The sequence below is a fragment of the Hemitrygon akajei genome, chromosome 19 (assembly GCF_048418815.1).
Source record: "Hemitrygon akajei chromosome 19, sHemAka1.3, whole genome shotgun sequence".
Taxonomy (NCBI): domain Eukaryota; kingdom Metazoa; phylum Chordata; class Chondrichthyes; order Myliobatiformes; family Dasyatidae; genus Hemitrygon; species Hemitrygon akajei.
Window position 1 is genome coordinate 12,854,544 of NC_133142.1, and position 27,714 is coordinate 12,882,257.

Consider the following 27,714-nt stretch of genomic DNA (forward strand, 5'->3'; position numbering starts at 1 on the left):
CTACAGGAAGGATGTGGAAGCCATAGAAAGGGTGCAGAGGAGATTTACAAGGATGTTGCCTGGATTGGAGAGCATGCTTTATGAGAATAGGTTGAGTGAACTCGGCCTTTTCTCCTTGGAGCGACGGAGAATGAGAGGTGACCTGATAGATGTGTATAAGATGATGAGTTATTGATTGTGTGGATAGTCAGAGGCTTAAGGTGCTTGGGAGTTGGTACAGAAGAGATGTCAGGGTTAAGATTTTTTACTTAGAGAGTGGTGAATGGGCTGTCAGCAACAGTGGTGGAGGTGGATATGATAAGATCTTTTAGATAGGTACATGGAGCTTAGAAGAATAGCGGGCTATGGGTAAGCCTAGTAATTTCTAAGGTAGGGACATGTGTGGCACAACTTTGTGGGCCGAAGGTCCTGTATTGTGCTGTAGGTTTTCTATGTTTCTATGGGTTTACTGTGGAGAATGTTAGAAGTTGAAAGTACATTTATCATTAAAGTATGTATATTTATACAGCTTTGAGATTTGTCTCCTTACAGGCAACCACAAAAGAAACCCAACAGAACCCTCTAGAAAAAAAGAAGACTGTCAAACACCCAATGTGCAGAGAAAAAAGAAACAAATCATGCAAACAATAGAAGTAAGCAAATAGCATTCAGAACTGAAGTTCATGAAAGTGAGTCCACAGACATGCAGCAGCCAGTTCAGGAGTCCGTTAGTTGCTGGCCGCAGCTTTAATTCAGCGCAGAGACAAGTAAGCCTCATGGAACAGCAAGCTGAACCAGCCCATCCCTCGCCTCCGGCCTGGAGACACTGACCTTCTCAATTAGGCCCAGCACTTCAATCACCCAAACCTGGGTTTGTTTCTTGCTTTTGGATCCAGCCCCTGCCATTTTAGGACAAGAGGGCTGACTTCAGGCTTGAAGGACATCAATTTAGAACTGAGACGCGGAGAAATTACTTTAGTCAGAGGGTGGTAAATCTGTGGAACTTGTTGCCATGAGCGGCTGCAGAGGCCGTCATTGGGTGTATTTAAGGCAGAGGTAGATAGGTTCTTGATTAGCCAGGGCATCAAAGGGTATGGGGAGAAGGCAGGGGAGTGAGGGTGGCTGAAAGAATTGGATCAGCCCATGATTGAATGGCGGAGCAGACTCGATAGGCCGAATGGCCTACTTCTGCTCCTATATCTTATGGTCTTATGATATGGCAAGTGTCCAAGAGGGCCATATCAGAGGCTTTTTCCCAGGGCTGAAATGGTTACCACAAGAGGACACAGGTTTAAGGCTGTTACTGGAACTTGAGGACTGGAGTTATACAGATAGGTTGGATAGACTGGGACTTTTTTCCTTGGGGCATAGGAGCGTGAGTGGTGGTTTTACAGGTATACAAAATCACGAGGGGTAAAGGTAAGGTGGACAGCCCCTGAGTAGGTGCATCTAAAACTAGGGGACATAGTCTTAAAATGAGAGGGTAAAGATTTGAAAGGGATCAGAGGGGCAATGTTTTCATCAGAGTACTCTTATCTTTTTGGTGGTTAATTAACAATATAGATCTGCTGCTACATCACTCTTCCAACCCATCAGGTGAGGCACCATATTAAATGCCTTTTTAAAAAATTTATGAACAAAATATCATTTGTTTTGATTCTTCATGCATTTGCAATCAGTGATTAGGAGGAGGAATGGGTGGAGGAAAGATGCCACTCAAGACTGCTCCGTGATTCAGGTCTTATCCTCAGCCACAGCTCCGCCGTCTCACTATCCCCATATCCGTCCATTCTTTAAAAAAAAAGTCTTATGTTTTCATCCTTGAAAACATCAAATGCCTGAACAACCAGGGCCCTCTCAGAGCAGAGAATACCAAAAAATTTACTGTTTTCCGTGGGTAGAAATCTCTTCCCAATTCAGTCCCAAGATAAGCAACTGGTTATTGTGAGATTATTTGTAGTAGATTTCAGCATCCACCCTGACAAGCCCTTGCAGGATCATACATTTTTCTTTCATCTCCCATTCTTTGAAACTGCAAAGTTCATTGGCCCATCTACAATTTCTGTTGACATAGCAACCACCTCAAGTCACAGATCATACAAGTGAACCATTATTTTAACTCTCCAACACAATTATATCCTTCCTCAGTTTCAAAGACTGAAAACGCCATACAATATTTCAGGTTTTGTGTCTGTGAAGTTAGATGTCTGCAGTAATGCATCCGTGAACTCAACTCCAACATTCTTGCCTGTCTACCTTTCTATCTGCTAGTTGTACCTGAATTGTACATTTTATACATTTCAAGAGAAATGAATCACAAAGCCCTCTGACAAACAGCATCTAATAGTTTATTTCCATTTAAAAGTTATCCTGCTCTTCCCTTCAATATATATGACCTTACTCCCCACATTAGAATTTGTTTTTCACTTCCTTATACATCCACTTAACCTCCTATGTTCCTTTGCTAATTCTTTGAGGTTGAATCAAAATCAGTATGTGGTTTAATATCATTGGCATATGTCATGAAATTTTTTGTTTTGTGGCAGCAGTACATTGCAATACATAACAATGTAAACTATCAATTACAATAAGAAGTACTAAAAAAATGTAATGCAAAAAGAGAGGGAAAATATCGAGGAAGTGCTCATGGGTTCAGATACCCCACAGCTGCCTGTAAGGAGTTTGGACGTTCTCTCTGTGACCACATGGGTTTCCCCCCACAGTCCAAAGATGTTGTGGTTGGGAGGTTAATTGGTCATTGTAAACTGTCCTGTGATTAGCCTAGCCTTAAATCGGGGGTTGCTGGGTGGTGTGGTTCGAAGGGCCGGAAGGGCCTACATCAGGCTATATCTCCATAAAATAAAATAAAATGTGATTTTTAAAATCTGATGTTTAGCAGAACCATCTCTGCTAAATATACATCACAGCCATGTCTGTGCAGGTCATCTGCTTCCAAAATCCAGTCCCATTGATAATGGCGAATTGAAACTTTGTGAGAAGCACAATGTTTAGTTACTGCACATTTTGGTGATAGCAACTGAGGACGGTATTTATTGGACATCATTTACCATTAACAAACTGTGCTGGCCAACTTTCATTAATAGATGCTCCGTTGATTGCTTTGACTACCATAAAATGGGGAAAGCACAGCATTGCCTCTACACTACACATCAATAGAGGTTTGTCAAGGCATTAGATGTCATCCAACTTTTGGATGTGTAGTGTAGAGTATATAGTTGCTGACACTACATATCCATACACTGCAACAACAGTGCCTCTACACACTCAGAAGTTTGCGAAAATTTGGATGACATCTAATCAGAATCAGAATCAGAATCAGACTTTAATCGCCAAGTACCTGTGCACATACAAGGAATTTACTTCCGGCAGATGTTGTCTCTCTGCTCATAACAATAATAATGATAAATATAGATTATACATACAGGTAGTGCAATCCAAGTAATAGTTAGCCGACAGTTAACCAGCAGTTAACTGTTCAGCAAAGTGACCACAGTAGGGAAAAAACTTCTCCAGTGCCTATTAGTCTATTGCCTTGTCAAACTTCTATAGATGTGTAGTGTAGAGTATATTGACTGTTTGCATCACAACTTGATATGGAGACACTAACACCCTTGAATGGAAAATCCTATAAAAAGCAGTGGATACAGCCTGGTCCACCATGGGTAAAGCCCTCCCATCATAGAGCACATCTATAAGGAGCATTGTTGCAGGAAAACAGCATCCATCATCAGGAACACCCACCACCCAGGACATGCTCTCTTCTTGCTGCTGCCATCAGGAAGAAGATCCAGGAGCCTCAGAACTCACACTACCATGTTCAGGAACAGTTGAACCAGTGGGGATAACTTCACAGCTTCACTTACCCAATCACTGAACTGTTCTCACAATCTATGGACTCACTTTCAAGGATGTCCTCAATATTTTTGCTTATTTATTCATGTATTTTTCGATTTTGTACTTACTGATTGTTTTTTCTGCCCTGTTGGGTGTGGTCTTCCACCGATTCTGTTGTGGTTCTTGAACTTATTGAGTATGCCTCCAAGAAAACAAATCTCAGGGTTGTACATAGTGACATCTATGTACTTTGATAATAAATTTATGTTGAACTTTAATAACAACATTTAAAAGACATTTTAACAAGTACTTGGACAGAAAAGATTTAGAGGAACATGTGTGGACCAAACATGAGCAAATGGTACCAGCTTAAATGGGCATCTGGACTGGCATGGAGAGGTTGGACTGAAGGGCTTGCTTCTGTGCTGTATTGCTCTATGAGTCCCCTTTAATATTGAACTTGATGCTGATTAAGAGCACCACTGCTCAAAAATTTTCAGCTAGTGTTACTCTGTGTGGTTATGTGGTGGTTGATACAGTTTTGACCAGAGGTGGGCAGGAAGCTCTCAACGGAGCAGATGAGTGTGTTCCTTCTGTTGTTTTCTCTGGACTTCCACATGCTTTGAGTCTGCCTAGAAACTCTATCTCCATTTCAGTTGGCCAGGCATTCCCTAAAGTCTGAGCAAATGGTACGTTATTTCTGGGAGCATCTTCAAGGAGCTCTCGATAATCTTCATCATCGTCATACTTGAGGCAGGCAGCTTATATTGGGAACCTGATGTTCGGTGTGCAAGAGATGACGTCAACCCTCTAGAGAAGGCTGAAGTACTTTTATCATCAGTGTTGGGGTTGTTGATCTGGCTGAGAACACTGGCATTAATTAGCTTGACTTGCCAATGGGACTGGAGCATTATGCAGTGACAGCGTTGATGATATCTCCCTGTTACGATATGCACTCAACCGTGCCAGCTTCCACGGTTTAGACGTTCCAGCTCTCTGGAATATGGGTAGCTTGCAGGCCCCTTTGAAGACTCAGGCCCACCCCACTAATTGGCGACCATGTTTTGGTGCCAGGATTTTAATAATTAAAGAGCACCTGAATTCAGGTTCAGTGCTCAATCTTCAGCTCAACTTTGGAATCTCATCTAGTGTCTAGTTTAGAATGATGTCCTTGTTTCAGTCTTGCATCTTGACTCGATTTTAGGCTCGGCTACTCCAGCATTTGATCTCTCATTACACTCCTTGAGGTACATTCTGTAGGTGGTTTATGTCTCCTCCTCGCTGACAACCAACACAAGCACACTTCAAGGATGCATGCTTATCCCACTGCTCTACCCTCTACACTCATAACTGTGTGACTAAGCACAGCTGAAACACCATCGACAAGCTCACTGATGACACAACTGTTGTTGGCAGAATTTCAGATGGTGATGAGGAGGCGTACAGGAGTGAAATAGTTCGGTTGGTTGAGTGGTGTCACATCAGCAACCCTGCACTCAACATCAGTAAGACCAAGGAATTGATTGTGGCCTTCAGGAAAGGGAAATCAGGAGAGTACACGCCAGTCCTCTTTGAGGAGCCAGCAATGGAAAGGGTGAGTAGCTTCAAGTTCCTCGATGTCAATATATCTGAACGTCTGCTCCGGGCCCAAGATATTGATGCAGTCATGAAGAAGGTATGCTATAAAGCAGCTATATTTCATTCCGAGTTTGAGGAGATTTGTCACCAAAGACTCTGGCAAATTTCTGCGGATGTACTGTGGAGAGCAATTCTGATTGGTTGCATCACTAGCCAGTATGGAGGTGCCATAGGACTGGAGATAGTTGTGGAGGTTTGTGCACTCAGCCAGCTTTGTCATGATCACTAGCTTGCCCAACATCAAGGACATTTTCAAAAGGTGATGCCTCAAGAAGGTGGCATGAGTCATGAAGTACCCCCACCACCCAGGACATGCCCTTTACTCATTACTCCCATTAATGAGAAGGTACAGGAGCCTGAAGACCCACACTGAGTGCTTTAGGAACAGCCACTTCCCCTCCACCATCAGATTTCTGAATGGTCCATGAACCTCACTATTTTGTTCTCTTTTTCCACTATTTAGTTTTTAAATGTAATCTTATTGTAATTTATAGACATTTTTATGTATTGTACTATAACGTTGTCACAAAACAACAAATTTCTTGACCTACATCAGTGATAATAAACCTGATTCTTATTCAACGTGTAGACTCTGGCTGATGTTCGACTACCTGATCTTTAGTTACACAGTTTATATTTTTCTCTAGTTACCAATCAACAGCCTGGTTTGTACATTTAAGGAGATTTCAAAAAATTTATTTGACTGGTCAAAGGTTACATGGCTGTGATGTTTACCTCCAGTTTGGTCTTCCACTCTGTTCTCTATACCTGTTGCCAGGTTAGCAATTCACTGACTTATCTTTTTAAACATACATCATTTTTTCAGCGGTCTCCTTTGTTTTGGGACATAATATTTTCAGGATTCCTTAAGCACTCTTTGAACACACTATTCGAATAAGTTATAAAAGGGGTATTTATTCTAAATTGATTCAGGGAACTCTACAGGGAGCTGTGGTCAGGCTGAGGTATAAAACTGACAGTCAGCCATTTATTTGCTTCTAGTCTGCTCCATGTTGAACACAGAAGACCTTCCAATGTCTCTTCCTCTCGGAGTTGGCAGGAGATGCCTGGCAGAATTTCTCATATCTTCCGGAAGGAAAGCCAACTTCTGACTGAACATGATTTATTTACAGCTAGCCTTTCTTTACAGAAAATAAAATAACCATTTATTTTAAGTTTTTTAGTTTTATTTTAGCATCTGTAGTCATGAAATTTAATTTGATTTACCTTCCAGTTTACACCCAGGGGCCACTTTATTAGGTGACTAGTACACCTGCTTGTTAATGCAAACATCTAATCAGCCAATCATGTGGCAGCAACTCAATGCATAAAAGCATTCAAAGGAAGACACACAAAATGCTGGAGGAACCCAGCAGGTTAGGCAGTACCTATGGAAAAGTATAAACAGTCGATGTTTTGGGGCAAGACCCTTCAAGACTGGGAAGCAAGGGGGAAGATGCCAGAAAAAATAGGTGGGGGCAGAGGAGAAGGAAGTTAGCTGGATAATGATAGGTGAAGCCAAGTGTGTGGGCAAAGTCAAAGGAGAAGAAGGAATCTGATAGGGGAGGAGAGTGGACCATAGGAGAAAGGGAAGGAGGAGGGTCCCAGGGGAAAATAATAGGCAGGTGAGCAGAAGTAAAAGTTTCAAGTGGGGGATAGAGGAAGATGGGTGGTAGGGAAGTTTGATTACCAGAAGGAGAAATTGATATTCATGCCATCAGTTTGGAGAATACCCAGACGGAACATAAGATGTTGCTCCTCCACCTTGATGGTGGCCTCAAAATGGCACAAGAGGCCATGCATCAGCAGATCAGAACAGGAATGGGAACCAGAATTAAAATGTTTGCCCCCTCCCCCCCCCCCCCCCCCCCCGGAAGTCCCAACTGTGGCGGATGGTGCAGAGGTACTTGACAAAGCAATCCCCCAATTTACAACAGGCTTCACCAATACAGAGGAGGCCGTATTGGGAGCAATGGACACAATAGACAAACCCCAGCAGATTCACAGGTGAGTGCTTTTCAGATCAAGCATCAGAATAGGGAAGAAATGTGATCTAAGTGACTTTGACCGTGGAATGATTGTTGGGGCCAGAAGGGTGGTTTGAGTGTCTCAAAAACTACTGATCTTCTGGGATTTTCACGCAGAACAGTCTCTAGAGCAGTGGTTCTCGACCTTTTATATGCCATAGGCCAATACCCAAGGGGTTTGTGGACCCCAGGTTGGCACTCACTGCTCTAGAGTTTACAAAATATAGTGTGAAAAATAGAGAGTGGCAGTTCTGTGTGCAAATACACCTTGTCAATGAGATAGGTTGGAGAATAGCCAGACTGGTTCAAGCTGACAGGGAGACAACAGTAACTAAATAACCATGCATTACAGCAGTGGTGTGCAGAAGAGCATCTCTGAACGCACAACACATCGAACTTTGAAGAGGGTGGGTTAGAGTTGAAGAAAACCATGAACATACATTCAGTGGTCAATTTAATGAGGTACAAGAGGCGCCTAACGAAATCACCACTGAGTATATAGAAGTTAAAAGCATATTTCACCATCAGCAACTTATTTTATTGTTGATATCTTATTCTATTGTACAAAATACTTTTTCTCCCTCCTTCTGGTATGCTGTAATTCACTAAAGTTCCACTTCATTCATTTTATGCATTATCCAACCTAACTCTTAAGGCTGCTTTGTCAGTGTATTACTGGAAATCTGAGACACATATCTTGATGATGATCCTTGTACCCAAGATCAACATTGTAAATGTAAAATTATACATTCATAGAATCAGTATGAACCATTTTTAAAAAATCTTCCTCAGATTTTTTTTAGAGACCTGGGGGGTAAAAAGGCAGCTAGTTGAGATCCCCAAGGTCAGCAGACACTGATATAGAGCCATCCCTTGATAAACCTTTAGTATGTCTCAATAAACTCTGAAATGGAAAATTGTGCAAAAGGACAAGCTCCACAGATAATAAGACTTGGCACATCCGGTGATAAGTTACACAGTAACAGGCTATTGCACAATTATAGTGCTGTTGACTCAAGCACTGGCCAAGGTCTATGATAAATAATGTGCTATCACAATACCCTGTTCAGTTTGAATATTAATGAACTGCAATGCTTGATGATAGTATTTGTTTGAATAAGTTTTGCAGATGTCATCATGATGTTGTTAGTATAGGACTTGTGCAGATATTAATAGATTGAAAATGGACCTTCATACTTCAAGCATGCTATCAAGTGACTTTTGTCAGTGATCCATGAATACCTCTGCTGCTGCTTGTGCATGTGAGGGGTGGGGTGCTTACTTTCATTCATTCTTTTGGGTTCCTTGTTTCATGGATGTCTGCAGAGAGTAATAATTTCAGGCTGTGTACTGTATATATTATCCGATATTAAAGCGAACCATTTGAGCCATTTAAAGGGAAACAGTAGGCAGACCTTTTTCAATAAGCCAAAATTGGAAAACAGAGAGGAAAAATAATAGGTTAACTCGAATGGCCACTGGCATTTTTATTGAGCAACACACACAAGATGGCGGAGGAACTCAGCAAGTCAGCAAACATGTTTGGAGAGAAAGAAACAGTCAATGTTTCGGGCCTGGACTCTTCATCAAGACCTGAAACCTGAGACTGTTTATTTCACTCCATGGATGCTGCCTGACTTCCTGAGTTTCATAAGACCATAAGACTTAGAAGCAAAATTAAGCCATTTGCCCATCAAGTCTGCTCCACTATTCCATGATGACAGATGGATTAACCCTCTCAAACCCATTCTCCTGCCTTCTCCCCGTAACCTTTGATGCTCTGCCTAATCAAGAATCAACCTCTGCTTTAAATATGCCCAATGACTTGGCCTCCACAGTCATCTGTGGCATTGAATTCAGCAGTTTCACTGCTTGATGGCAAAGCAAATCTCTCCTCATCCCTGTTCCAAACGGACATCTCTCCAACACGTTTGTGTTGCTCATATTTTACAGCATCTGCAGCTTTTCTTGCGTTGGCATTTTATATTGCACTTTTAATCTGCTAAATATTGCAGTCACTTCAATACAGCATTAAAATCATCTGGAGAAACGAGGACAGGACCTCAATAAGGACAAAAGAGGTCAATTTTGAGATGTTTAAAGGGCATATCAAAGGAAGGGCTTATGGATAGAACACTACAGCCTGCTGAAGACATCTTTCCAATTAGAAGGGAGATTAAAACTGGTATCCTAAAAAAAAAGCAGTATTGGGGGAATGCATATTTTGTAGAGGGCTGTAAAGCTTGAAGGAAAACTACAGAGATAAAAGAGACAAAGTCACAATGGGATTTGAGAACAATGTTAAGAATTTTTAAACTGCTCTGGTTTGATGAGCTCAGATGTGTGTGGCTGGGCTTGAATATATCCAGAGAATTTACATGATAATGGACAGGAGCATAAACTCCATCAGAAAAACAAGTGATTAGTACTGTATGAACATTTTTATGCACATTGTTATGTGTCCATTCTTTATGGACACAAGAAAGTCTTTTGATGCTCAAAATACAAAGCAACACACAATGCTAGAGGAGCTCAGCAGGTCGGGCAGCATCTATGAGAATGAATGAACAGTTGACATTTTGGGTCGAGACTCTTCTTCGGGATTGGAAGGGAAAGGGGATGATGCCAGATTAACAGGTGTGGAGTGGGGAAGAGGGCTAACTAGAAGGTGATAGGTGAAGTCAGGTGGGTTGTAAAGGTAAAGGGCCAGAGAAGAAAGCATCTGATAGGAGAGGAGTGTCAGCCATAGGAGAAAGGGAAGAAGGAGGAGCACCGGGGGAGGTGATAGGCAGGTGAGAAGAGGTAAGAGGCCAGAGTGGGGAATAGAAGAAGAGCAGAGGGGGAGGGAAAATTTTTTTACTGGAAGGAGAAATCGATATTCATACCATCAGGTTGGAGGCTACCTAGATGGAATATAAGGTATTGCTCCTCCACCCTGAGGATGGCCTCATCTTGGCAGAAGAGGAAGCCATCGACTGACATCTCAGAATGGCAATGGGAATTGGAATTAAAATGTTTAGTCATTGGAAACTTCAGCTTTCAGCGGAATGAGCAGAGGTGCTCCATGATGTGGTCCCTCAATTTAAGGCGGTCTCACCAACGTAAAGGAGACCGCATCGGGAGCACCAGACACAATAGATGACCCCCCCCCCCCCCCAGCAGATTTGCAGTTTTGGAGCCTTGAATGGAGGTGAGGGAGGAGGTGAATGGGCAGGTGTCGCACTTTGCCCACTTGCAGGGTAAGAGCCAGGAGGGAGATTAGTGGGGAATAGAGAGGAGAATCGCAGAGAAAGGAGAAGGTATGCTAAGTGTTAGGACCCCTTTGGAGATGGTGGAAGATATGTTGGATGCAGTGGCTCATGGGCTGGTAGGTCAAGAGGAACTCTATCACTGTTAAGGCAGCAGAAAGATGGGGTGTGTATGGACGCTCGGGAAATGGAAGAGATGCGTGTGAGGGCAACATCAATAGTGGAGGAAGGGAAGCCACATTCTTTGAAGAAGAAGGACATCTCTGATGTCCTGGAAAGGAACGCCTCATCCTCCACCTTGACCCTCCTCCGCCTGGCAGAACTAGTCCTCACCCTCAACAATCTTTCCTTTAGCTCTTCCCACTTTCTCCAGACTTGAGGGGTAGCCATGGGCACCTGCATGGGCTCAGCTCTGCCTGCCTCTTCATTGGCTACATAGAACAATCTGTGTTGCAATCCTACCCCAGTAATGCTCTCCAACTCTTCCCAAGCTACATTAACAACTGCACTGGTGCTGCTTCATGCACCCATGCTGAGCATGTCAACTTTACCAACTTTGCCTCTAACTTCCACCTTGCTCTTAAGTTCACTTGGTCCATTTCCGACACATACCCTCCCTCCTCCTCCCCACCTTGTCAATCTCTCTGTCTCCATCTCTGGAGACAGACTGTCAGTCGACATCTTTTGTAAATCTACCAATTCCTACAGTTATCTTGACTATACCCTTTCCCACCCCATCTACTGTAAACATGTTATTCCCTTTCCTCAGTTACTTTGCCTCCACCAGATCTTCCTTTCCAGGGCATCAGAGATATTGCCAAGAGTTATTTACTGTCTATAGATATGGAATAGCCAGTATTTCAATTTTTTTTTTGTTCTCTGACTGTACAGATATACAACCAAATAAAACAACGTTCCTCTGGACCACTTTGCACCCACGCAACATAGAGTACATTGCAAAGGTCTTAGGCACATATATATATAGCTATAGTGCTTAAGACTTTAGCACAGTACTCTACATGCCAACGAGGAGCGGAGAGTAAGTTTATAAATCTGGCAGGAGTGAAAGATGTTGGGAATGGTGAAGGTGGTATGCTGCGGGAGGGGTATGGGACAGCTGGCAGAGAAGGAACTACAGAGGTGGGGACTAGCATTGGTGAAGATACATCCAGCCCTGAGACATCAGGCAAGGCCATTTGATTCCAAACAATTCAGTTATTGATACTTACAGAATGTCTTAAATTTCATCTGTAATTTTTCAGCCCATTTTCCAGCTGATCCAGGTCCTGCTGCAAGCTCTGATAGTCTTGCTCACTGTCCACTGTACCTCAAACCTTATATCATTGAGATCACTGATATAGATGACAAACAATACCAATCCCTGTGGCACTCCACTATTCACAGGCCTCCAGTCAGAGGGGCAAGCATAGACAACCACTCTCTGGCTTCTCCCACAAACCAATGTTAATCCAATTTACCACCTCATCATGAATGCTAAGTGACTGAATCGTCTTGACCAACCTCCCATATAGGATTTTGTCAAGTGCCTTGATAGGGTCCATGTAGACAACATCCAGTGCCTTACCTTCATTGACTTTCCTGATAACTACCTCAAGAAACTCTGCGAGATTGGTTAGACACAACTTATCACACACAAAGCCATGTTAACTATCCTTAAACATTGCATATCTATCCAAATACTTTATATATCCAATTCTCTTAGAATACCTTACAATAACTTTCCTACTACTGGTGTCAGGCTCATCGGCCTATAAATTCATGGCTTATTTTTAGATCTTTTCTTTAAAAGTGGAACAACATTAGCTATCCTCCAACCCCTCTGGTACCTCTCCTGCCACTGAGGATGATTTAAAATATCTCTACTAAGGCCCTTGCAGTTCCTAGACTTGCCTCCCAATGGCTCTGAGGGAACACCTTGTCAGGCCCTAATTTGCCTCAAGACTGCAAACACCTCTTCCGCTGTAATCTGTATAGGGTCTATGAAGTTGATGCTGCTTTACCTCACTTCTATAGACTGTGTCTGTCTCCTATGTAAGTACGGATGCAAAAAAATCATTTAAGATCTCCCCAATCTCTTTTGGCTCCACGCATGGATTACCATTCTGATCTTCCAGAAGACCAATTTTGTCCCCTGCAATTGTTTTAATCTTAACATATCTGTCAAATCCCTTAGGATTCTCCTTTACCTTGTCTGCTAGGGCAATGTCATGTTTTTTAGCCTTCCTGATTTCTTTCTTAAGTGTTCTCTTTCATTTCTTATTCTCCATAAACACCTCATTTGTTTCTACCAGCCTATACCTGCAATGTACCTCCTTCTTTTCTCTTAACCAGGGCCTCAATATATCTTGAAAACTGAAGTTATCTAAAGCTGATATATTCTCTTTTTATTTTGAGAGGCACATACAAGCTTTGTTCTCTCAAAATCTCACTTTTGAAGGCCTCCCACTTGCTAAGTATACCTTTGCCAGAAAACAGCCTGCCCTGATCCACATTTGCCAAATGCATCAGTTTGATTGATAAATTTCTGCTATCTCTCAAATTATCAAAAATTCAACAGTACACAATAAGTAACAGGCACACCTATAAATTTTCAGGTAGTCCTGGCAAATTTGCGGTAATGCTGTCTTGAGTTATTTCGTCTACATTCTGAATGGCACCACCTGCCAAAGATATGTGCTTGTCAGCAATATAAGTGGATCCGAAATTGAGTTAAATAGCAGAAGATTTGCAGCATATAATAAAGAAGTTTCAGATAACATTGAGTCTCTCTCTCTGGCTATCCATCCCATGAGATGATGATGGTTCCTTTCAGTCAGTTAGTGGGGTTTGATATGTGTGTCCTGGAGTGGCTGTACAGGCCAATCCTTGACAGGCACTGCTTGCCTCATACTTGGAAGGTGAGGCCTGGAGGGGCAGCAGGGGCAGAAGCTCTGTTGTGACACTTCCTGTGCCTTTCCTCTTTTGCCTCTATGAGCTTGTTCTCAGCCATGTCCACACCTTTTCTGATGGCATTTCTTCACAGTGAGCGATCTTGAGCCAGATCCTCCAGTGTTGATGGGGCAATATCAGCTTTCTTGAGGCTCCTGTGCAGAACATCCTTGTACCGTAGTCGCTGGCCTCCTCGTTTTCGGGTACCACTGGACAGTTGGCCGTACAAGATGTCCTTGGGCAGTCTTCCGTCAGGCATTCTGACAACATGTCCTACCAAGCGCAGTTGGGCTAACATCACCAAGGTTGAAACTGTTGGCATTCCCACTCGAGAGAGGACCTTGGTATTGGAGACCTTGTCTTGCCAGGTGATCTTCATCAGAGAACATAGATGACGTTGCTACAGTTGGTCGAGCTGGCGTAAGTGACTCTGATATGGGCACCACGTTTCACATCCGTATAGCAAGACTGATATGACAATGGCCCTATATACCTTGTACTTGGTGGCCAACCTGATGTTCTGTGACCAAACTCGATCTTTCAGCTGACCAAAGGCAAAGCAGGCTTTACTGGTTCTTGACTCAATCTCTCCATCCAGAGAAGCTGAGGATGTTATTATGCTGCCCAGGTAACAAAACTTGTTGACAGCATTGAGACGAATGTCATCCATGAGGACAGTTGGTTCTTCATAGCCTGAGCCAGGAGCTGGTTGGTACAAAACTTCTGTCTTTTTCAGGCTGATTGTCAGTCTGAAGCTTTTGGCCGCATTGGCAAAGCGACTGGTGATCTCCTGTAAGTCTTAATCTAATATTTGGGTGCAGATCAAATTCCAAAGTTTGAAGTAAATTTATTATCAAAGTACATAAATGAGGAGTGATTGATAAGTTTGTAGCCTTATGTAGAAGGAGTCAATTTTAGAAAACCTAGCACACTTATTTTTCAACATAGTCCCCTCCTACATTTACACACTTAGTCCAGCGGTCATGGAGCATACGGATCTTGGACCTCCAGAAAGTGTCCACAGCAGGGGTGATTGATAAGTTTGTGGCCTAAGGTAGAAGGAGATGAGTTATACAGCTCTCGTTTCATGCACATGCAGTTCAACGCTTTGAGTGATTATGCAGAAAGTTTGAAGTTAATAACTCTTCAGTTAACAACTCATCAGGGGTGATTGATAAGTTTGTGGCCTAAGGTAGAAGGAGATGAGCTATTAACTTCAAACTTTCTGCGTAATCACTCAAAGGGTTGAACTGCATGTGCATGTAACGAGAGCTGTATAACTCATCTCCTTCTACCTTAGGCCACAAACTTATCAATCACCCCTACTGTGGACACTCTCTGGAGGTCCAAGATCCGTATGCTCCACGACCGCTGGACTAAGTGTGTAAATGTAGGAGGGGACTATGTTGAAAAATAAATGTGCTAGGTTTTCTGAAATTGACTCCTTCTAGCTTAGGCCATGAATTTATCAATCACCCCTTGTACGTCACCATATGCAACCTGAGATTTGTTTTCTTGTAGGCATACTCAATAAATCTATGGAATAATAACCATAACAGAATCAAAGAAAGACTGCCCAACTCGGGTGTTCAATCAGAGTGCAGAAGACAACAAAACTGTGCAAATTCAAAAAGAAGAAATAATAATAATACATTTTTTATTATTTATTATTAAATGAAATCTGGTTGATCATTCACTTGGTTCAAGAGCCTGATGGTTGAGGGATAGTAACTGTTCCTAAACATGGTGGTGTGAATCCTGGGGTTCCTGTACCTTCTTCCTGATGGTAGCAGCGGGAAGCGAGCATTACCTGGGTGGTGGGGGTCCCTGATGATGGATGCTGCTTTCCTGCAACAGTGTTTCGTGTAAATGTGCTCTGTGGTTGAGTGGCTTTACCGTTGATGGACTGGGCCATATCCACTACTTCCTGTAGGCTTTTCCCGGCAGGAGCCTTTAGTGTTTCCATGCCTGAATGTGATAAAGCCAGTCGATACACTCTCCACTACACATCTAGAGTAGTTTGTCATGCAGAGTCTCTGCAAACTCCTAAGGAAACAGAGACGCTGTTGTGCGTTCTTTGTAATTGCACCTATATGCTGGGGCCAGGACAGGTCCTCTGAAATAATAACGCTTAGATGATGGCTGTAATTGAACATATTGTTACATCTTCCGTTTAATAATAACCTTGTGATCATTTTCTTCTAACAATATCTGTATTTTTAAATAATTCTGAATGAACTGGGGATTATACAGTATTTCTGCAAATCCGCTGTAATGCCATCACAGGCAATACCTCATCTCCTAAACCCCCCAGCATTTAATACTCTCAAGTAGTTTGCCACTGAAACCCAGTAAACACCTCAAAGACTATTATTGCCTCTGTCAAGAAGTAGTATTTTTATCCATCAATGTGAGAAATACAAAAAGCTAAATAAAAGTCACCAGCTGCCGATTCAAAACTGGTTCACGTCCTTATTGGTTGGAAAAACAAGGCTGAAAAAACGTGGCATAACAAAACACCCTTCTTAACACATTAGAACAAGAGTGTAATCCAATGTTTGGCCTCTTGTGACAGTGGTATTGAGGTCCGTGGAGACCTGAATGAGTTTACAGCTTCGTCCAACCATTATTCTATGTTGACTAATTTAATAGCATGCAAAGATATAAGTAACACAATTGCAAAACAAAAGAATATTGAAGTGCAATGAAATAGTGGTAGAGTGCAGAGTGTTGCACAATGCAATGACAGATTCAGGGTCATGGCATTTGCAACAGGTTTCTAATCTTGGCTTTGGAACGAACTAAGTATAGCATAGGTGTAGATGTGATAAGGTGCCCTGCAAAATTATTGTCCTTTCTCTGCCTCTAGAATTGGTAGTTACGTATCACTTCTGAGATGCAGCTGCCCAAGGGATACTATTTCCATTAATTTGATCTTGATCAGTGACACAGTTCAGAATAAACTTCTGAAATCCATTTAGAAGGTCAAGTGTGCTTGGAGGATTGACACGGCAGTTTAAAAGCTTTAGCTTCTACATGATAAGGGCAAGATCCTTGCCAGTGTTGCCGAGCAGGGAGATCTTGGGATCCAAGTTCATAGATAGAAACATAGAAACATAGAAAATAGGTGCAGGAGTAGGCCATTCAGCCCTTCGAGCCTGCACCGCCATTCAGTATGATCATGGCTGATCATCCAACTCAGAACCCTGTACCTGCTTTCTCTCCATACCCCCTGATCCCTTTAGCCACAAGGGCCATATCTAACTCCCTCTTAAATATAGCCAATGAACCGGCCTCAACTGTTTCCTGTGGCAGAGAATTCCACAGATTCACCACTCTCTGTGTGAAGAGGTTTTTCCGCATCTCGGTCCTAAAGATCCATGGAAGTCACAGGTCGATAAGGTGGCTAAGAAGGCTTATGGAATGTTTGCTTTTGTTTGTCAACGCACTGAGTTCAAAAGTCAAGAGGTCACGTTGCAAGTTTATAAAACTCCGCTTAGGCCACATCTGGAGTATTGCATACAGTTCTGATCGCCCCACTATAGGAAGGAGGCTTTGGAGAGGGTGCGGAAGAGATTTATCAGGATGCTGCCTGGTTTAGAGGGTATGTGCCATCACGAGAGGCTGGATAAACTTAGCTTCTTTTCTCTGGAGCGCCAGGGACTGAGGGGAGGTCAGATAGAGGTTTATAAGATTATGAGAGGTGGTCAGATGGAGTGGACAGAAAGTGTTTGTTTTCCAGGGTTGAAATGTCAAATTCCAGAGGGCATGCATTGAAGGTGGGGGAGGTGAGGGGTAAGTTTTTCACTCAGAGAGTGGTGAAAGCCTGGAATGTGCTGCCTGGTCTGGTGGTAGAGGTAAATACATTAGGGGCTTTTAAGAGATGTTTGGATAGGCATATGGATGTAATGAAGATGGAGGGATATGGACATGGTGTAGGTAGGAGGGACTGGTGGCTGGGTGTTTTTGACTTAAACAACATCATGGGCCGAATGGCCTGTTCTACGTTCTGTGATATTTTTTCAACTACAACTCGGCACTGGCATGAGACATTAATGTATTCATTATGATTTAGTTCAGTGTTAAAGCAGGTTCAAAGACATCCATAGTTCGTTTAGATATTCATTTAGAATTGCTAAAATTAAATCCTTTCACCAATAACGACAGCTAAAATCCATGTTCCTTCATGTGTAAATCTGGCATTGTTATTTGTGTGCATTGGGTATGGCAAGACAACGTGCAGAATACCCTGTGTGAATCATCTGTCAAATGAGAAGCCTCTGCCCTTTAGTGTAACACAGATTCATTTCTTTAGCAATACAGGACAGAGTAAATCCTTATGACCCTTTCGAGCCATGCTACCCCAGCAACCCCCCTGATAAATCTGATCAACAGTAACCTAATCACAGGACAATTTACAATGAGCCATTAACCTACCTTGTAAGTCTTTGGTCTGTGGGAGGAAACCAGAGCACCTGAGGAAACCCACGCATTCCATGGGACAATGTATAGCCTCCTTACAGCCAAATGATACAGTCCAAAGACATTGCACCTGCTGAATTACATTGGTTCTTGGCTGAGATTAATAGTTCCTATCCCTGATTTAAAATCTAGTTATGTATGATTTTGCCCCCCCCCCCCCCATTCTCTGCAATCCTCAGAGAATTCCTCTGGTTTTGGCATTTTGATCATTCCCAAGTTAGTTGCACCAAAATACAAAATGAAGATACAGGAGGCAGTACCTGTGGAAAGGCATGTTACCCGAATGTTTACAGAGAATATTATACTAACTTGTTAGTTCTGATACATCCAGGGAGGGCTGGTTATCCAAAACTAAGATGAAGCTCAAGGCTGTATATGGTATACATCATCATCATCATCATTATATGCCATGTCTTATGACGTGGGCAATCATGGTATTTGACCATGATTGTTCTTGGCAAATTTGCCATCACCTTCTTCTGGGCAGTGCCTTTACAAGAGTGACATCCAGCCATTATCAATTCTTTTCATAGATTGCCTAGCATCAGTGGTCGCATAACCAGGACTTATGATATACACCAGTAGCTCACACACCTTGTCACCACCTGCTCCCATAGCCTCACGTTACCCTGATCAGGGGGCTAAGCAGGTGCTGCACCTTGCCCAAGGGTGATCTACAGGCCATCAGAGTGGAGGAACGCCGTACACCTCCTCTGGTAGAGACGTTTCTCCACCCCACCATGCAATATGGTACACCTACTTTGATAATAAATGTACTTTGAACTATTGTACTAATGGGACATTGAACTGTCACTAGTTGGAAGATGAGATTAATTTCTTTGAACTTTATTGGAACACTGTCGGAGACCAAAGACAGAGAGGTCATAGTGCAGTGGAGAATTAAGGAGGTGGGCAATCAGAAGCTGAGACTGAATGTAAAGTTCTGAGAAATGATCTCCAATCTGCCATTATTTCACCAAAACCTGAAGAAACCACATCATGAGCACAAGTACATTGCACTGAACTGAAAAAATTTCTCCTCCTTTGACCAAAATATCTTCAGCTATCATAACCTTAAGTTCCAGAATTTATTCCCCAAATCTCTTAACATTTCTTCCTTGATCTCTCTGTCAAAACTACTTCTTTGCCCAGGTTTTGTCATCTTGTTACACTTTCTTTGTTTTATTGTGTGTCAAAATTTTATTTGGTAATATTAAAGTACTTAAGGTTGCTACAGCATGTACATCATTGCATGCCAGTGAAGTCTTTTCCAGCACATCAACACTGTAACTCTGTACTCTTTTCATTATATATTTCAAAGGCCAAATTTAATCCTGGCCAACAACCTTGACCACAGTTACTTCATCTTTTTTTTCCCTAAACTCCCTGGCCTTGTTGCCATTCCATGCAATACACTTTGGCACTTAAGTTTAAAATTAAGTTTAAAGCTAAGGGCTTCAAGAGCAGCGTTGATAAAGGCTGGGAGCATGCTTTTTGACTGTTCCTTTAGCCTTGCAATTAATCACAGATTGAAGCATTTAATGAAGAAGCAAAACTAAACAGCAACTGTAGAAAACGATGCTTTATCATTCACATCAAAATTTACACAGGTTAATAATCTGTCTATTAAAAGTGATTGTTTTGTTACTATGCTTTGATTGGAATTGCTTTGCATAAAATATTTCTGTTTGTAAAAGAAAGCTAGCAATTCGTAGAAAAAAAAGTTTTGCTGAAAGATATTCATTGTATGATTGGTCTCTTTCACTCACTAAACCGGGCTAGACTGAAGCCAGCACATTAAATAAAACTCTTAACAGGAAAAGAGGTAATATAATGCAGGCTTAAATGGATTTACATGCACCCAATCCATTTATCACAGAGATGTAAGCAAATGGTTAACTTACGAGATCTCTAATTTGCATTTTCAGAGTCAGTGTTTCGAATCAGAACATATATAAATATAAATACGTTATTGGAAAATCAATAAAACTAATTTCAGATTCATAGAGTCAGAGAAAAAGTACAGCATGGAAATAGGCCCTTTGGCCCATCTAGTCCATATCAAACCACTTAAACTGCCTACTCCCATCGACCTACATCAGGACCATAGCCCTCCATAACCCTATCATCCATGTACCTATCCAAATTCCTCTTAAACATTGAAATCGAGTCTCGTGCACCACTTACACTGGCAGCTGGTTCCACACTCTCACGGCCCTCTGAGTGAAGGAATTTCCCCTCCTGTTCCCCTTAAACTTTTCACCTTTTACCCTTAGCTCATGACCTCTGGTTGTAGTCCCTTCCGACCTTAGTGGAAAAAGCCTGCTTGCATTTACCCTATCTATATCCCTCATAGTTGTGTATACCTCTGTCTAATCTCCCCTCAGTCTTCTATGTTCCGAGGAATAAAGTCCTATTCTATTCAATCTTTCCTTATAACTCAGATCCTTCAGACTGGGATTCAGATTCATTTATACATCACATACGTCGAAACATACCGTGAAATGTGTCATTTATCTTAACACCCCCCGCCTCCCCAAGGGGGCACTGGTAAAAACAAGGAGGCATAGCTTTAAGATCAAAGGCGAGAGATTTAAAAGGACTATATTGGACAACTTATTCCCACAAAGGGTGGTACATATTTGGAATGAGCTGCCATAAATAGTGGCTGCAGCAGGCACATTAACAGCATTTAAATGCAATCTAGGGAAATATGTTGAGAGATTTAGAGGGGTAGAAGCCAAATATGGGCAGATGGGTCTAGCTTGCTGGTCAATAAAGTCAGCATGGATAAATTGGGCCAAAGGACCTCATGAATTTATGACTATATCAATGCATTTTGCGTTCAACCCACAAACTCAATATTTTAAAGTAAACTTTATTTTCAAAGTACATATCTGTCATTATATGCAACCCTGAGATACAATGGATAACCATTGGATGTGCTGGTGGCAGTCCGCAAGTGTTGCCACACAATTTGACTCAATATAGAATTAGTACAAATGGGTGGTCGATGCTCAGCACCAACTCAGTAGGTCAAAGGGTCTGTTTAGGTTCCTATGGTAGGAAAGGACAGAGCATCAATCACAAATTAACATAGCTTCCTTGCACGCTCAGATCTCTTCAGGAAGTTCTGGAGTGCTCTTTATGTAAGGCTCTTTGAGTCACTGCACTGTGAGAGAACTTCCATAGTTCCTTCATGGAGTTAATATGTAACTCCTCATACTCTGTGCAAGCATAACCATGACTGCTGCGTTAGCTAGAAGTGCAGAAGTGTGGCCACTCAGTGCAGCCGTTAGTCATCACACATTGCTATTTGCAGGTCCACAAGATAACTCTCTACAAACCTACATGATGTGACTCATTTATACAGCTGGGGAAAATCTTGTTTCACTCATTCAGGTAGAAGAGCAGAGACCAGTAAGTAGGACACAAAATTAACAGCTGAGGATAATTCATTATTTATATTTAACTTCTGAAAATCACTAACGTTTCCACTTTCAGTTCCATTGGTTGGTAAATACAGAAATGAAAAATTCACAAACTCATATTAGTTTCTAGAAGGCATGTAAGAATATGATTGGCTTTCAACTACAAGTCATTCAGCTTCAGTGGAACCTGGAATTACCAAAAACATTATTTTTACCAAAGGTTGTATTAATTTATTTAGCATGTAGAACCATGCAATTAGATACAAGAGACAATCTGGAAATGCTGGAAATCCGAGCAACACACACAAAATGCTAAACACAAAGTACACTGCAGATGCTGTGGTCAAATAAACACGTACAAACAAGCTGGATGAACTCAGCAGGTCGGGCAGCATCCGTTGAAATGAGCAGTCAACGTTTCAGGCCAAGACCCTTCATCAGGACTGAAGAAGGAGGGGGCAGAACCCTATAAAGAAGGTGGGGGGAGGGTGGAAGGTGCCAGGTGAAAAACCAATCAGAGGAAAGATCAAGGGGTGGGGGAGGGGAAGCAGCGAGGGGATAGTCAGGAGAGGTGAAGAAGGAATCTAAGGGGAAAGCACTATGGGTAGTAGAAGAAGGCAGAGTCATGAGAGGTGATAGGCAGCTAGAAGAGGAGGCAGAGTAAAAATGGGATGGGGGAAGGGAGAGGGAGGGAATTACCGGAAGTTGGAGAATTCGATGTTCATACCAAGGGGCTGAAGACTACCCAGACGGTATATGAGGTGTTGCTCCTCCAACCTGAGTTTGGTCTCATCATGGCAGTAGAGGAGGCCATGTTGGATATGTCCTCTGATTGGTTTTTCACCTGGCACCTTCCACCCTCCCCCCACCTTCTTTATAGGGCCCTGCCCCCTCCTTCTTCAGTCCTGACGAAGGGTCTTGGCCCGAAACGTTGACTGCTCCTTTCAACGGATGCTGCCCGACCTGCTGAGTTCATCCAGCTTGTTTGTACACACAAAATGCTGGAGGAACTCAGCAGGCCAGGCAGCATCTATTGAAAAAAGTACGGTCAACATTTCGGGCCGAGAAGCATAAACAATTATAATGTGTTTTCAATCTGTAAAGGCTTCAACTTGTATTCTGACCTTCCATCGCTCCAGTGCTTGATGTCCTGGATTTTTTAGTTTTTTAGCTTTAGTTTCAGACACATATTATGCTTGGATTGCTTCAATTTCGTTGTCATTTTTAAAATATTTGTTTCCAAGATGGCGGCGCGACGCAGCTTGCAGTGGCCACTCCAGAGCTGATTATCTGTTATTTATGAAGTGGGATGCCGTGAGCAATCATAATCGATTGAAAACGGACGTGGGAGCACAGAGGAACATCGGGAAATCTCCAGGAAAACCTTCTTCGTTGCTGCTGCTGCTGTGAGGTCCGGGACTCTGCTGGGAAGAACAGGCCCCCAGTCCTCGGGGTCACGTTGCCAATGGCCGTTGGCGGGGCCGTCTTAATACGCTCAGCAGAGGATGGAGCTCGGAGAAGCTGTGCCGGAGGGGATGGTCAGAGGCTCGGAGGTTCGACGGACTTGGAGTCCGCTGCGGTCAGGTCGCTTTCAGTGTGTGCTGCGTCTGCAAGGCTGAGTCGGGCGGCGCTGTGGAAGTCCATAGCGGGGGTATTCCTTTCTGCCACCGGCGTGGGATGGCGAGTCTGTCGGGGCCCTGGGGACTTGTGGAAACTGTGTGGTGATTTATTTTGAACTTATAGTTCTTTAACATCTTTGGACTATTTTTACTGTGCCCATGGTCTTTTTTTAATCAATTATGCTATTGTTTGCACTGTTGTAACTATATGTTGTAACTATGTGGTTTTGTGCAGGTCTTGTAGCTTTAGTTTTTGGTCTTGTTTGTCTGGTGGATTTGGAGCTCCTTTCTGGGGAACGTGCTAAGACGGTAGCGCGATATTAATACGCAGCAGCCTCTCCGGACTCTGGATTGGGGATTGCCAAACGTTATGTGGATTTTCTGGTGTAGTCTGTTCTGTCATATGCTTTTGTGATATCATTCTGGAGGAACGTTGTCTCATTTTTTAACTGCATTGCATTTGTGGTTTCTAAATGACAATAAACTGAATCTGAATCTGATCTGTGGCTCCTTGTGGTCTCTTTCTTCAGTCAAGTCATACTCCAGCAAGGGGAGAACAAAAATCAAGGCTGCTACCACATTGCAGATATAAGGGCAGAGATGGTGGTGGACTTTAGGAGATCTAGGCCTCATATGGAGCCAGTGATCATTAATGGAGAATGTGTGGAGCAGGTTAAGACCTACAAGTATCTGGGAGTACAGTTAGACGAGAAGCTAGACTGGACTGCCAACACAGATGCCTTGTGCAGGAAGGCACAGAGTCGACTGTACTTCCTTAGAAGGTTGGCGTCATTCAATGTCTGCAGTGAGATGCTGAAGATGTTCTATAGGTCAGTTGTTGAGAGCGCCCTCTTCTTTGTGGTGGCGTGTTGGGGAGGAAGCATTAAGAAGAAGGACGCCTCACGTCTTAATAAGCTGGTAAGGAAGGCGGGCTCTGTCGTGGGCAAAGTACTGGAGAGTTTAACATCGGTAGCTGAGCGAAGGGCGCTGAGTAGGCTACGGTCAATTATGGATAACTCTGAACATCCTCTACATAGCACCATCCAGAGACAGAGAAGCAGTTTCAGCGACAGGTTACTGTCGATGCAATGCTCCTCAGACAGGATGAAGAGGTCAATACTCCCCAATGCCATTAGGCTTTACAATTCAACTGCCAGGACTTAAGAACTTTTTTAAAGCTATTATTAATGCTTTTTGAGTTAGTGATTTAGATGCATATCATATTATTACTGAGTTAAGTATTGTATGTAATGAGTTTTTGCTACAACAAGTGTATAGGACATTGGAAAAAAAATGTTGAATTTCCCCATGGGGATGAATAAAGTATCTATCTATCTATCTATCTATCACTCTGTCAGGTTAAACCAAGTTTATGTCAACTTATTCAGGTAGAGGTAATCATCATTATCATTATCATTATGTGCCACATCATATGACATGGGTGATCATGGTCATGACCTTAGCAATACACACAAAGTGCAGGAGGCACACACTCAAAATGTTGGAGGAACTCAGCAGGCCAAACAGCATCTATGGAAAAGAGTAAACAGTCGACTTTTCTAGCTAAGCCCCTTCACCAGTCCCGATGAAGGGTCTCAGCCTGAAACATCAACTGCTTGCTCTTTTCCATGGAAGCTGCCTGGCCTGTTGAGTTCCTCCAGCATTTTGTGTGTGTCGGTTTGGATTTCCAGTATCTGGCGATTTTCGTGTTTGTGTTTGTGATGGTCATGAGTATGATTGTTCTTGGCAGTTTTTCTACAGAAGTGGTTTGCCATTGCATTTTTCTGGGGCAGTGTCTTTACAAGATGGGTGACCCTCGCCATTATCAATACTCTTCAGAGATTGTCTGCCTGGTGTCAGTGGTTGCAAAATCAGGACTTGTGATATGCACCAGTTGCTTGTACGACTTTTCGTCACCTGCTCCTTTGGCTTCACATGAACCTGATTGGTGGGGGGGGGGGGTCTAAACAGGTGCTACACCTTGCCTAAGAGTGACCTGCAGGTTAGCAGAGGGAACAAGGACCTTATACCTCCTTTAGTTAGATATATCTCCACCCCATCACCCTATATATAATGGACAAGCTTATTCAAGATTTTTTAATGTCATTTAAAGTATACAAGTGTAAAGGAGAATGGAATAATTGTTACTCCAGATCTGATACAGGCAAAACAACCACAATAAGATAAAGAACACATTAATAATAAAAACAGAATAACTATAAATACATAAGATAGCTTATATACTGAACATAGGTTGATTGTATGTCCACAGGAATGTCTGATCATACTAACGTTCCCTCCAATTTTTTTTTTACAGCTATGCTGGACCAACTTTGAACAGGAAATTTTTACCCAGCCTGAAAACTGCGTGGCACTTTGAATGTTTTATTTTTTAATAAGCATGCTATGAAAATTGAGAATGTAAATCGAAAAATCACATACTTCTGATTTTTTTTAATTAATTGAAGGTTATAATGAAATACAGTACAATAAAGAAAATCTTTCTCATTTCATAAAATTTTTCTCGTCTGTCTCTATTCTAGCTGTATTGCGACGAAGGCTATGCCCGCAGTAGCATTTCAGTTACTGCGTGGCCGTGCAGCTGCGCAAATCGGAGGAAACAGTGAAGGTGACTAATAGGAAGTGGTAAAGTAGTAGTGGTTGGGGGTGTGTTAGGGGTGGGTTAGTGGGTGAAGGTGTTGATTAGCCTAACTGCTTAGGGAAAGTAAATGTTTTTGAGACTGGTGGTCCTGGTGGGGATGCTACATAGTCTACTCCCTTATGAGAGTGGGACAAATAGTCCATGAGCAGGGTGGGTGGGAACCTTCATAATGTTCCTGGCCCTTTTCTGACACCCCTCTGTATGTATATCCCTGTTGGTGGATAGGCAAGTGCCAGTGATGTGTAGGGCAGTTTTGACCACCCATTATAGAACCTTCCTGTCTGTGCAGTGTAGTTTCTGAACCATGTCGTGGTGCAGATGCTCTCTACTGCACATCTGTAGAATGACGTGAGTGTAGATATGCATTGTCCATCTCCCTTCAGCCTCCTCAGAAAGTAAAAGCATCGGCGAGCTTTCCTGATTGTGTGGAATGAGTTCCAGGACCATGAGAGGTTGTACAGGGAGGAAGACACGTCTCACAGTTTCCACTGCTGTGCTTCCAAGGTAAAGGAGTATGAATGGCCCGAGTCCTCCTGAAGTCGATAACCATTGCCTTTGTTTTGGTGATGTTGAGGAAGAGGTTATTTGTCTGGTATCAGGCCTTGAGCTCTTCGACCTTCTCTCTGTAGGCCATCTCATCATTGCTGGTGATGAGCCCCACCACTGTCATGTTATCAGTAAGCTTGACAATGTGATTACTTGGGTGTTTGACTGTGCAAAATCATGTCGGAGCGGAGTGTACAGACATGGGCTCAGCACACAGCCCTGGGGGGGCACCTGTGTTGAGGATGATGGGGAGGGAGGAGCAGGTGTGCATCCTGACTATGCGAAGTCTGTTGGTTAGGATGTCCAGCACCCAGTTGCACAGAGGGTGCATTTAGACCGAGGAGTGAGAGTTTCTTCACCAAGGTCTGTGAGAACTTATAAGAATCTCCTGGCATCAGAGGTAATTCATCTCTCAATTAAGTTGACTAAAGTAGATTATCTGTACATTATTAAATGGTACAACTTCTATATATCACAGAAGTATGGATCCAATTTTAACATCTCCCTTGTTATAAGTGGAACTAACATTGACCTAATTTTCATTTGGGGAACTGATAATGAATCCACGTATCCAAAAATGTGATGTAGCCATTATATATAAGTTGCACTGTAATAAATATGACTCTACATGTACCTTGGGAGCTAATTGTACTACGTGGTACGACCTTTGATACATTATTGCATCAGCCATCGCTGATGAGATTTGATCATCTTCAATAAAGGATTTTTTTTTTGGTACCTTTATCCTCCTTACTTGAATTGGTGAACTTCAATGTGAAAAAGGCTACTAGGAGTTGATGTGGTACGCAAAATGGTTTTTGTATTTCCTATGAAAGTGACTACAATTTATTGGCTACAAAGGACCTTGGTTGTGAAGTCTTTAACTTCTGCACTTTTCCAAAAGATAGTGCAATTAATTTATTACTTATTCATAAGTACTATATACTTAGTCAGATTTTGAGTTTGGATTAAAGAATTCTTAAGTGTGATTTAGATATTAGATTTAGTTGCATATATGAATAACGTGGTTCGTGATCACAGGAACAAATTCCATGGTCCAAAGATCAGCTTTAGTTTGAATGATCTCAGAGACTAATACCTTTGCAGAATGTTATTTTCCCTCTCTGCTTCAATATTTATTTTATGCAGTGGCTATGAATAGAAAAGCTCTTTTTGTTACATTGTGGTAAGTATGAATTTTATTAAATACAGGCATACTGTTGAATAGAGCTAGATTTAGAAATAGAATGTTCAATTTACCACCGCTGTCTGTAAAGA

General features: G+C 42.3%; 1 long non-coding RNA gene across 1 annotated transcript in view; it reads left to right on the forward strand.

Annotated features, from left to right (window-relative positions):
- Positions 1-25,699, forward strand: part of LOC140742098 (uncharacterized) — a 90,020-nt gene extending 64,321 nt beyond the window's left edge. Inside the window, exon 3 of the long non-coding RNA XR_012102213.1 lies at positions 25,546-25,699. This is a non-coding gene — a long non-coding RNA (uncharacterized lncRNA). The remainder of the gene's footprint in view (positions 1-25,545) is intronic.
- The last annotated feature ends 2,015 nt before the right edge of the window (positions 25,700-27,714 follow it).